The sequence below is a fragment of the Microtus pennsylvanicus genome, chromosome 7 (genome assembly GCF_037038515.1).
Source record: "Microtus pennsylvanicus isolate mMicPen1 chromosome 7, mMicPen1.hap1, whole genome shotgun sequence".
NCBI classification, from domain to species: Eukaryota; Metazoa; Chordata; class Mammalia; order Rodentia; family Cricetidae; genus Microtus; species Microtus pennsylvanicus.
The window spans coordinates 92,440,332-92,453,473 of record NC_134585.1 but is presented as its reverse complement, the minus strand read 5'-3'; the positions used below and the strand labels follow the sequence as shown (position 1 = coordinate 92,453,473).

The following is a 13,142-nucleotide window of genomic DNA, read 5'->3' as shown; positions in this document are numbered from 1 at the left end:
AAGAGTTAGGGAAATAACCTACTGGGGGAGGAGTATGAAAAAGAAGGAAAGGAGGAAAGGGGGTAAGTTTAATGAGATTGATATGGAATAATCATAAAACAGTAAAGATCAAACCATTAGAATACTAAATTTAGAAATAAGAAATGAATTCAAATTGATTTCCAAATTAGGGTACACAGGCTCTTCATAAGACATGTTAAAAACTAGGCTTCGATAGATCAAAAGTGAGGGTCCCCAATAAATTTATTTCTGAAACAAACTCCCTAGGGACATGGGAAGGCTGGTACTTATACAAAGTAACTGTCCATGTAGGCCAAGAGGTAGCCAACACTCTAACAGCCAAAACAAGATCATGGTCAAACTGTCAGCAATGCTACTTTGCAAGGAAGCAGATTACTGTTCAATCACAAATACGCAACAGCAATTTGCTTAAAATAATGTGAGTGCCCAACAGCCTTAATATGTAATGTTTTAATTGGCTTGATAAATGGCCAATCTTTAATCCTGTGGCTACAGTTCAACGCTAAAACATCTCTAGCTTTTAAAACCTAAAGATGTTTAAAAACTTCATTGTTGCCACAATCAAAAGATCAGGTCCAGGTTTTTGCTTTGTTTGTTTTGTTTTGTTGGTCTTTGGTTTTTGTTTTGTTCTTGTTTTTCTAGACAAGGTTTCTCTGTATAACAGCCCTGATTGAACTGGAACTCACTTAGTAGGCCAGACTAGCCTTGAACTCAGAGATTTGCCTGTCTCTGCCTATAAAGTGATGTATATATGCCACCTATCCAGCTGAGGTGACGTTTTAACACTTCTGTTCTACTACTGCTATCCAGGTGATTAAGAACTGCTGCCCCTACAGGGTAACTGCAAGACAGCATCAGAGCAAAGTCTACAAAAGTGACAACACAAGTATTTCAGTTTTTAGATGGATTCATAAGTATGTACGTATTAACCGAACTAAGAATACCTGACTTCATCTACACAGCCAATTAATTACTGCGATCATTACATCATAAGTTTAAGTTATAAAATTAATCGGGGAACTACTGAACAAAAAAATCTTTAAACCTAAGCCAAGTTGCTCATCGTCAAAATAATCATAAATTTTCATCATGAGAATATGAACCAAGTAGGTATCTGGCAACACAGAGTAGTGAGCCCCGCCTCAAAAGTAGCAAGTATGAAAAGCAACTGGATGTCTTATGCAAATAGACTTCTGGGTTTGACCTTACAAGGCCTGACTTCACGATCTGGGAAAAGCCATAGAATCCAATTTTTCTGTTGTTGTTTGTTTGTTTGTTTTAAGCAAATTCACAGGTGATGCTGAAAGTACTGACTCAAAAGTCATTTTCTGAGAATTAGTGATAGTTATAAAAATATACAGTTAAAAAATAATGTTCCTTTTATTAAAGAAAATGGTGTGATTAAATCACTTTTGGTGTTTATCATCCCAGCTATAAAATTTACACACACACACACACACACACACACACACACACACACACGCTCCTAAAACTTAGGTTTCTTTTTCTACAATTCTGCCAAGGCCTGACCAGCTTGGTACTATTTATCTCCATGTCTCTGCATCATGTAATCAACATCCAACTAACACGGGAATTCTTTGTTTTGAGTCTGACTTCATCCTTAAGCAAATAGAAGAGTTCCTAAGTCCAGCCAAATATTAACCTAAAACCACAATACTATGTATTTCTGTACTCTGTGGAAGTCTTCACTAATAAACTAATAATAAGCTTGCCTGTAGTCACAAAATTGAGGCACAAGCACCATTAGAAGCTACTTATAAACCTTAGGTTAAAAAACAGCAAACTTATAATAGTCTCTAGGGACCAAAGACTTGGGTAGGCTCTTCATAAGACACAATGCATTCCTCTGATGCTCCTTTACTAACAGGGGAATCTGTGTCTTTTACGCATCTAGGATTACACCAATATATCAGCAATGAACAAGTGCTGAGGAGTCTTTTGTATATCACTGCTGTCATTACTGGTTTTGCAATCAATATTGCAAATATTGCAATATTGCAATAGAAATAGAAATATACTCAAACACAGTATATATAATATACTTTCTGTAAAGTAATTCAAAATACATTTAAAAAGTATTTTCATCTAAAACTCAATCGGAATCCCAATTGAAGTACTAAATATAACCGAGTCCAAATTCTGCCCCTTGACAAAGGGACAATATCTCTAATAAGTAGTTACCTACCATTACAAGCCGAGATATAGCTACTCATTGACAAAGTCGAAACTATCACTCAGGTTTCCTGATCTTGACCCATATAAGCTGCCTGTGACAGGTAAAGATATTCCAAAGTTGTCACTACCATATGTCAGATTACATATTTTCTTGAATTCTGGGATACAAAAATCAAAACAGGAGAAAAGCCTTATTAATAACTAATCTTCTTAAACCTTTATACTGAGAAGACCTCAAATACTCATACTTTTTTAAAAACAAAATTATAATACTTTTTATTTAAAGGTAAATTTCTATCATGAACCTGGCTGCTTCTTGAATGAGTGGCTAGATTACCTCTTAAATTTCTCAGATCTCTGAGAAGTCATACCTAGCTCACAAAGACTCTCCTTTGGTGAACACAGTAAGAGTTATAATAGGAACAGGGTTGCACTTAAGCAATTAAACTAAAATCATTTCACCAAGATCTATATCTATATATACATATAGAGAGAAATATATTTAGTATTTCTATATATAATATATACACTAATATATATGCAAATCATAAAGTGTTCAGGGTCCATAAAGGATGCATAACTACTATAAAGGATCCTAGACCATGTTCTTAGCCGTATCATCCATTTGTAAGTTCGTCAGTGAGATCTGGCATAAGCACTCTGTGAGAAATCTGGCACAAGGACTCTCTAGGAAAGAGAAGAACTTTTTCTCCAAAAGGATACACAGGGTAAGAAGAAATGAACAAAGCAAGGATATCCAGATGAGATTGTGTCTATGCTTAGTGCACAGTTTAAAACATTGGAACAACATTCCAAAACAGACTTAAAGGATAACTGTTTAGTAATGCATACCCCTCAGGACCATTAAGAATGATCAAACTGGCACATGGCACTTTTTGTTGTTTAAGAGCACTTAGTCCAGTTTGCATTGCCAATATGTCTACTGTGGCATGAGCAACCTACCAGTGGCCACCCCCTTTCCCAAAGGAAAGTTATTCCCTACCCAAGAGAGATCAACTTCCAAGAGTTCCACAAGTATGGTTTGGGCCTTGGTAGCCCCTCCTCCATCCATTCTGAAATTCTGTCTGGCTTTATGTTGAGAAGGTCTTACACAGGCAACCACAGCTTCCGTAAATTATATGTGTCTTATAGAGTCAGAGAAAGTAAGTACATCCTACCCATAAATGCCCTTACTATAGCTCAGCTCTGGGATGAGAGGTCCCACGTAGGATGCCAATACCGCAGGCAAGCCTTTCCTTTAATTATAGTCACCCCCGGATCAATACTCTGGTTTCTTGATGTGGCACAGCCAGCTCACAGAAAGCATAACACAGAGTCTAACACTGAAGCACGACTGCCTATTTTGAATGTTCTCTTGTTGTTCCAATAAGGTTTTCTCTTTCTCCATTTGTCCTCATTTTGTTCTTATTCAATGCTTCTTATTTCCCCTTCTAGATTCCCTTACCCTAATCATGTTTCTATTAAGACACATTCTTATAAATATCTTCAATATATTTTCAAAGTCAGGAGAAAACAGAGTTAGTGATTAGCATTAATTTCCTTAAAACAGCTTCAGCCTTGCCTTTATCCATACCTTTCCCTGCTTCCTGAGCTCTGTCAAATAAACAGGCAAACCTGTTTGACTAGTTTGCTGTAAACCCTACTCAGTAGAAAGACCAACCGGACAATGGATAAAGCTATGAAAAGCACACAGACCGTTTTTCATAGGTAAAGTTGTACAGTACCTCCAGTGTAGAGCAGATCTTTCAGAATACAAAGACAACAGCACATGCTCATTTATTTCACTGTCAGAAATATATTTAAAAAAATTCTCTTGGTATACTTTTCTATGTGATCAATATTGCTATGGCAATGGGGCAGAATAATAGTATGCCTATTTGAAATGGTGATTAAGATTTATAAAGGAGCTAGGTGTGGGGACACACAGTACTCTGGAAACTGAGACTAAAGGATTATAAATCTGAGATCAGTTGTGCTACACGAAAAGACTGTAAAAAATATCTGATGGTTGAATTACATTCAATTATAGAGGTGTGCCCAAATGTTTTTATTGTGTGTGTATGCTTAAGAAGAATAAAAGACTTTGAATTTGCAAAACAGGTTACTCAAAAGAGGATTCTTCCCATGGATGTTCTTTGATGTTGCTTTGAATAGCAAAGTCCTTTAGTTTATTTAAAAAATATGAGAGGCTTTTAAACCATTAGCTACAGGCTCTTTGACTGAAAAAAAAATACTTACATGATACAATAAAGTGTATAATTAATATAGCAAAATATCAACTATATAATTTTAAAACCCTGTGTTACGCACATATGTAGTGTAGGGTATGTGTACCTGTGTTCTGGTAATTTAGGCACATGTGTAGAGAGTGGAGAACAAACTGGAGTTTCAACCCTCACTTTCCACCTTGATTGAGACAAAGTCTCTTGGTTTTTTTAACGGTGTACACCAGGCTTAACAGACTGTAAGTGTGCAGGGTTTCTCTTTTCTCTACTTCTTATCTCCCCGTAAGAACGCTGGGATCACAGATGCACCCCCATATCTAGCTGTGTACTTCCTATCTCCCCATAGGAACACTGGGATTACAGATGCACCCCCATGTCTGGCTGTCTACTTCCTATCTCCCCATAGGAACGCTGGGATCACAGGTGCACTCCCATGTCTGGCTGTAGGCTCATTTTAAGGATTCAAACTCATATGTTGAGGCTTGTGGAAGAAAGGCTTACCCTGCTAAACCGTCTCCCTAGCCCTTAAAAGTATTTTTACAAATTTGAAATGTTGGCCCTATTTCCTTCAGGTATTTTGAAGTTTTATAATCCATATGATTCAATTTATGAAATATAAAAAAATCATACAGATATAATAGCAAATTTGTATGAATAATTTTATTTTTCCAATACTTGGGCATACACTTGCATTTTTATCACTTGAAAAAGTGTTAGTGCCATAATTTCCTCTCATTAAAACAAGGTATACTTCATGTAATAGCTAATATATGACTTAGAATCTTGAAAATATTTCAAACATTAAAAATTCACATAAATAATCTAAGGCCATAATGAAGATCTCCAAAATGTTCCTACAGTCTTCCCATGTGATAACATACTTTAAAACCTAGGCAACTTTCCAGCCTGAAGCCAGCAGCTGATTTTGAACCTGAAATCCAGACTGTCCTATATACCCTACAGCTCATCAATTCAAAAGTAGTATTTTTGTTCTGGCTATTAAATAATGCTTAACGCCTACCTACATGTAACTCTCGTCTCTAACCAAATTTCAACTTGACCTTGCAGTCTTTCTAAAGGAGGATTGAGAAAGACAGTAAATGTCTTGTGAGACAAACTGGATTTTTGCACATATAATGTGGAATAGAACAAAAAACTTAAACTGAAATCACACAGTTCTCTACCCCTTGCAAGTGACAGGACCTAGAAGGTAAACAGACTGGAAAAAAAATTACAGGAAGTAAATTCTGCCAAAGAGAGATACTGATAACAGAAAGTAGTGCTACAGTCTCTCAAAGCCATCAGCATAATGAATTGCATTTCACCTTTAAAGTGTTAAATTTTAAATTTCATTTATCAGTAAATACTTATGTGTCCTAAAGCTATGTAGTAATGAAGGTGCTATAAAAAAGTGTGAATTAATCATAGGTAGGATGGACTAATAGACTTACTAATTTGAGCTAAACATAATTATATATAATCAATTAATCACTATTATGCCTTTCAATTAATATGTAAACAATATGCACAGCATTCAGGTAAAGCTAATTGCTGAAACAATTCATATATGTAAAATTTTACTCTCAAAATGTTCACTAGTTACAAAGCAAGATATGTAGGCATGCATGGTGCGAATTTAATTTTAAGTATTTATCATGGATATAAAATATCATCACTTCATCCAAGTAGAAAAAAGGACTAAGGTAGAATTAAGGATATTTATACATTACTCTAATAAACTTCAGGGGAGGCAGGAAACAAAAGCAAACTCCATAATCATCCTTCCATTTCTCCGCAGGTCAATCATTACTTGTTCACAACGTTGACCTTAAGGCCCTGGAAAACTATGAAATGCCTTCTGAAATATTTGATTCAACCTTATAACTTGTTATATTTGTTTGCTTGTTTTGTTTTTCATTTTACATCCCAACAAAGTCTCCCCTCCCTCTCCTCTTTCCACTTCCTCCCCCTCCCCATTCACTCCTCCTCCATTGTATCTCTTCAGATACAGGAAGGCCTCCCCTGGATATCAGCCAGCCTTGACACACCAAGTTGCAGTGAGACTAAGCACTTCCTCTTCGATTAAGGCTGAATGCTCCAGTAGGAGGAATGAGTCCCAAAAGCAGGCAACACAGTCAGAAAGAGACACTCTTCCCTCTGTTAGGAGTCCCACAAGAAGACCAAGCTACACTACTGTACCATATATGCAGAGGGCACTGGTTAGTCCCCATGCATTCTCCCCAGTTGTCTGCTCAGTCTCTGTGAGCTCCTATCAACCCATGTTAGTTGGTTCCCTGGGGCCTACAATCCTTTCTCCCTCTCTTCCCCAGGATTCCCCAAGATCTGCCTAACGTTTAGCTGTGGGTCTCTGCATCTGTTTCCATCAGTAGATGGTATTCACTCACTCATAAGTGGATTTAACGGAGAACCATGCTACAACCCACAGACCCAGAGAAGCTAAATAACAAATAGGGCTCAAGGCAGTGATGCATGAATCTCTCTGTGAAGGGGAAATAGAATGGACATTGCTAATGGAAGGGGATAGGAACTGGAAGAAGGAGTAGGGAATGGGAACAGGAGGGATCAGGTGTGAGGAGGATGGAGGGAGAGAAAACTGGAATGTGAGGGCATCTCTGGGATAAGCTAGAAAACTACAGCAATGGAAATTCCTGAGAATCTATGAGGGAGACCTTAGCTAAGATTCCTAACAAGGGATACCGAACCTTAACCAGCCATCTCCTATAACGAGGCAAGACGTCCAGGGGAGGGAGTGGGACACCAACCCAGCCACAAAGTTTTTAATGTACTATTTGTACTGCCTACAAGGTGTGCTGGAAGAAAGATGGTGCAGAAATTGTGGGAGTGACCAACTACTGACTGGCACTGGTGTAGACCCATACCCTGAGAGGGAGATCACCCCTGAGGGTCAGGACCCAGAGGTGAGATACCCCAGAGACCTAGGACAGACCCACACAGGACTGGAAGAAAAAAGTAAATGAAAATGATTCCTAACAATACTATACTCATAGATTGATGCCTAGCCCAACTGTCATCAGAGCAGCTTCACCTAGCAACTGATGGAAATAGTTTGTTAAATTTTGATATCTATCTTCAGTCTTGTATCTGTTTCAAGCTCTATTAAAATGAACAGTCAATATCTTTTGAGATCATCCAGGGCATATTTAGAATACCAAAAATTTAAATGTGAGGGACACTTGGTGTTTAAACACAGTTCAGCCAGAACAGAGGCTGTTTTGGGAGCTCAGCATTCCCCCAGAACTCTGAAGACAACTCCTATCCTCTCTTCTAGGACTTGGATGAGCTGCCTTCTCTGCTTCCTTCACGTTTTTTAGTGTCTGCTAATCCACTGCCTTCTCGGACAAAACAATATTGGATCACCTCATAAATGGCTTTGAAATAACCTCCCAGTCCTGCCAGCTTGCACTTTAGGAAACTAAAACTCACTATGAGTCTTCTGATCACAAATCCAAGGTCTATTTTCATTAAAAAATCTCCTGCTTGTTAGCAACAAACCAGTGACCTTCTAGACACTGGCCTTATGTCTACCTATCATCTTTGATCTCACAGAAGCCCTGTAAAACGCGTGTTTTGTTCCCTGTTTTGCAGATGAAGGGTAGAAAATGAACTGCCAACCCCAGGACACAGAACTTACCGAGTGGAAGTATAGCAGGACTGTCTACTACTCCTTTCATCTCCTGATGGCTCACTTCTTGAAGTTCTCTCCTTTCCCCTCATTCTACCACACTCTCTTGCTTTCCACTATCTCATCAAATTTTCAGATCTCCCTATTTCCCTACCAGCTCCCGGTCCTTTCCTGGCAAGCCCCTCAACTTTCAGTGTTTACATTTATGCGGCATGCTACATCTGTCATCCATGCGTCCATCCACTAATCTACCTACATACTATCTAAGCTAGGCCCTCTCTTCACAAGCCGTTGTGGAATGACTCCCTGAGTACAATCTCTAATGAACATTCTACCTCACTTCCGACACTGCATGTCACAAGCTGAACCTGACACCTTGGCTTCTCAAATCTCAGTCTCTTTCCCCAAATTTCTGTATTTCACAAGCACCATCACCTGCTCTCATAGACTCTCCCTTTTCATTACCTTGATTCTCTCTCTTCTTCACTCAAGTAACTGTTATATATTAGGTCCCTTTATCAAGGTCATCCCAACACATCACAGTTGCTCCCATCTCAGATTTCTGAGATCATCCTTCCAGACTGCTGTGAAAGCTGAACTCTCGCCATGTCGCACCTTCTTTAAAAGCAACTCTGCATAGAGGGGGACCCATACTCCTCAGGATGGCAAACAAGCATCCAGGAGGATCTTATTTCCGCTAACCTTGATTGTATGTCACCTTCCAGGAATCTTTTAAAGTCTTCTTGAGTTGGGAACTAGCCATTCCCGAATCCCTCCCCTCAGGCACTCTGACCACAGTCCTACACAGCACTTACAGGACAGCACTCTTCTAGATGACTAATATTAGTTTCATGTTTTGTCTCCTATGTGCAAAACATGTTCTAGTGTATCAAATTCATGTCAAGACACTGTGCTTCCCCACAATTTAAAAAGAAAAAAAGTTCCTACAGCTCTAAATCACACAGCACTAGATTTCCCTCTTAGACACAGAAACTACCTCAGTTAGAATTGTTTGCATAATCTCAGTGCACAGAGACTGGCAACTGGTATGCTCTTAATAAATACTTGTTAGAGGAAATAAGATATGTTCATGAAATGCTTCACACTAAGAACATAAGACTAACACAGTTTTCAAAACTAATAGACTTTTTTCAAACTGATTTGATTATGTAGCTCCTCCTTAGGCAGATATGCAAAGTAACATTTAAATAATTGAACAAGCATCCAGTATGGTTAGCAGGATTATCAAATTACACTTTTACTTAGCTTCCAGGATAGGGGACTATTAACACTATACCAGGTTAATGAGTTTCACTGGCAGAAAGAGGTACATAAAACATACTCCAAAAGAAAAATAACCCAATCCACATAAAAAAGTAAATATTTTTAAAGACGCTGTTTTGACTTAAAAAAAAAAAGTCAAATTGTCTAAAGTGAATACACTTCTAAGGCTCTCTCATACAAAATTTTCTGCATATAAACATATTAAAACCTCACATATACAAGGAACTCTTCTGAGAATCTCAAGCATTCAGCCCATACCACAGCAAAAAGCACATGAACAAAAATTATCTGTCACAGAATCTACATGCTTTGTACTTGGCAATGGACAAAAAAAAAGACAACAGATAATACAGCATCAGGACCCGCTCCCAGCCTGACAGCAGAAAGTGATAGCTGATAACAGAAAGGGGACCCAGACAAAGCATAAAAAGAAGAATGGTACCTCTGTCTCCATTCTAATACTTCAACCCAGCAGGCAGAGAGACCAGCAACTGTAAACAAAAATGGTACTCTACCCTGCAACAAATGGCACTGTTGAGTCCGTGATAGGTTCATACTTATAACCCAGACATCATAGAATAATAAAATAAAATTAAATTAATAGCATAGCCAATAACCTCTGAATGTTTACAAACTGTCTATTTTAATGGCTATCTATTTCGATTAATATGGTGAACTACCCAGGAAATATCTATGAATATCAGCACCAAGCAGTATAATGTGTTGTCAGGATAATGCATATTGTATAAACAGGCAAAAGTAGACATTTTTTGTGTACCTTGGCAATTTTCAGGTATTATCTGGAAATTAAAAATTAATCAATCAAGAAATCTGATTGTTTGAGATACAGATCCATAAATTATTTTGAAACAGAGTCTGAGAATAGAGGGTAAGTTTTACAGCAATATTTAAATGATAACTCAACTCAGGACTGCTCACAGGGGGGAACTTGAAATATCCCAGTTTAGATTAATAGAAACTTTAACTATCAAACAACTCTTCAAAATACAGTTCTCACAAAATCTCTTCATGAAAAATATGTATTGGATTTGTTTACTATAACAGGTGTTCTAAGTATCAGTGTAGACACTAACGTGGAGTTTAGACTCAGAGAGCTCAGATCTCTACGGTAGGTAAAAGCAGAAGTATGGGCGGTAGTATGGCTCAGTAGTATGGTTCAGTTGCTCTAAACAAAGCTGAGCTGTTGTTCTAAATGTTGAAGTCGACACTGCTGCCTCCTAGTTTAAAAATGTTCCTTTAGCTGTAGATTAGACAACACCAGATGTGTGCTTAACCTTACTGGTGGCAGGTAAATCGGTCCTTATCTCTAACCCTATCGAGAAGAGGTAAGAGCTGCTGAACAGACATGGTCCGAGCAAGGCCTCAAGCTACCAAGAGATAGTTTCTTCTGGAAAAGTTAAACAGCAGACTCACATTTAATTTGATTAACACAAAGTTCTGTTCTTCCTTATCATATACTTAAGTGTATGATTTTTATCAATTAATAAATAAAAAAGCTAGGACAATGTGTAACTTGTAATTCTATTAGAATGATTAAGGAAGACTTTCTAGCCTTTTAAAACACGCGGTTGGTTGTTTTTTTTTGGGGGGGGGGTCTGGGCACAAGGGTTAAGGAAGCCTACATCCAAGAGGATATTTGTTTGGGGGAACGTGGGATTACAGCTAGAAGTAACGGCATATTTGGCATCCAGCCAAACTGCCACACATTCCTGTCATTACTTTTGGAAGAAAAAAAAAAAAACAGTTGTACAAAATGACTGCCTAAGGTGACCAAAAACCTTAGTGCTTTTCTGTGAACCTTTTCAGAAGGCGATCATGTGAAACAAGCCCCCGTGACTAGTCCTGACACTGTATCACAATGGTCGTGGCTTTCCAGATAAGGTGAGGATGAAGAAAGTCACCCCTTTTTTCCCTTGTGATATTGCCTCCCCCAACTCGGAGTTTCCACAGCCCTTCATTTTCTGAGCTGGGAGCACTTTTCGGTCTCCGTCCCCTCACGTCCTTCAGAACTCTAAAAGATGCTGAGGACGGTACCAGCACTGGCACAGCAGCGACATCCCGTCGTCCCTAAAGTGCTGCCGAGAGACAAGTTCTCAGTGCCCAACTTTATAACCCTTCAAACCTGGGAGCCCACAGATCAGGTCCTGCCCCGAGACACCTCCGGGCGTCCTTTTGCCCGGACGCACTGCATCCGCGAGCGCTTGGCGATGCTCTCTCCTCCCGCCACCCCGCAGCACCCATCCGGGGCCTCGCCGCTCCGCTCCTCCACAGCAGGCGACCCCTCCATGCTCGCCCGCTCGCCCTCCCTCTCACCCTCCCGCGATTCTCTCACCTTCTGATCCGGCCCTGCACCCCTGTCCGCCTTTCCTGGGTCCACGCGCGACCGTGCGCTGTGTCTGTCCACCGCTGCTGCGGTCACCGAAAGGTCCCGCGCACACGTGTGCGCGCAGCAGGGGAGCGCCCCTTCCCCAATGCACCCCGTCGCGCACCTTCAGCGGGGACCCGGCGGGCCAGAGAGTCCCGGGCGGTGACTGCGGGCGACCATCCCTTCCCGGTCAAGCGCAAGGTCTTGGCGTCTGCACAGGCGCCCCCTTCGCCCGCTCCGGCCGCCGCGGGGACAGCTCAGGGGTGCCTAGAGCGCGCTCGCCACAGCCCCCCGCGCCGGCCGCCTCAGGCAGCCAGGGGGGGCGTCACTCACTCACCTCGGGGCTGGGAACAGCGACCCACTCCGCGATCCCAAGCCCTCGGTCCCCGCGCCCCCGCCGCCGCCGCTTACCGCGCTCCTTTCGCTGTGGCGCGGGAGTTGGAGAGCGCGCCTGTGCCGCCGCGGGACGGTCGCCTTCCGTCTCTGGCCCTGAGGAGGGGAGGCTGCAGCGCGCCCGCCGGCTTAAGACGGCCGCTCTGGGGCCTGGCGATGCTCCACCGTGCCCTCCCTCGGGGCCGCAGCGCGCCTGCTCCTCCGCCGAGCCCCGCGCGCCCCGCCTTCCTCCCCTCCTTCTCCTCCCCTCTCCCCCCCAACCAGGCCGGCGCGCCGCTAAGTGAGCCCGGAGCGCGCTCGGGCCCGTGAGCGCGCCCCCGGCCTGCGCGCCCCCGGGGCCACCACTCAAGCCTCCGGGCCTCGCGCCCGCCGCGACAGGGACCCCGCTGCGCACGCGCCTCGACGGCGGCGACCTGAGGAGCTGGAGGGCTGCACCTGCCGCAAGGGCTCCCCCTCGACGCGCGCCTGCGCTCGGCTGCGCCTCGTCCGCCCGCCTGTTTTTTTTCACCTCAGGCACTGGAGAGGAGCGGGAGCCTGCGGGGCGCCGACGGACGCCCCCTTCGCTTCCTGTCAGAGACCCCGAGAGTCGCTCTGAGAGGAGAGCGGTGGGTCTGCGCTCACGCCTGCGCACACGGGGAGAGCGCGCAGCGAAGCGCGGGCCGACTGGAAAAAGCCAACTGGGGCTTCTCGTGAAAGGGCCTTTTAAAGTTTTGCCTGCTTGGGTCCGGCTTCCTTATTCTGACTGAACGTGTTTGCTAGCCGCGTGGCTGCCAGGTTGGCTTCCAGGTCAGGAAGCAACATTTCCCAAGGAGCGGGTGTCTTCTGGTGCGCCACTGGAGGCCAAGCCCTTTAAGTGTCAATGGCAGGCTGCTGGCTTCAGAAAATCTAGGAAAGGTTTGCTTGCTATAATTTGAAACCTGTTAGGTCGTCCCTTCTACAGCACACACATGAT

The 13,142-nt window shown here is 42.2% G+C and overlaps 1 protein-coding gene across 3 annotated transcripts in view; it reads right to left on the bottom strand.

The window, feature by feature from the left end:
* Ugt8 (UDP glycosyltransferase 8) overlaps positions 1-12,832 on the bottom strand; it is a 61,364-nt gene extending 48,532 nt beyond the window's left edge. The window contains exon 1 of one of the 3 annotated variants that reach the window (XM_075981448.1): positions 12,699-12,832. The gene's annotated coding sequence lies outside the window, so the exon portion shown is untranslated. Of the gene's footprint in view, positions 1-11,764; positions 12,067-12,208; positions 12,361-12,698 lie in introns of those variants that run through there. The other 2 variants (XM_075981449.1, XM_075981447.1) reach the window with 2 other exon arrangements.
* Positions 12,833-13,142: the final 310 nt, after the last annotated feature.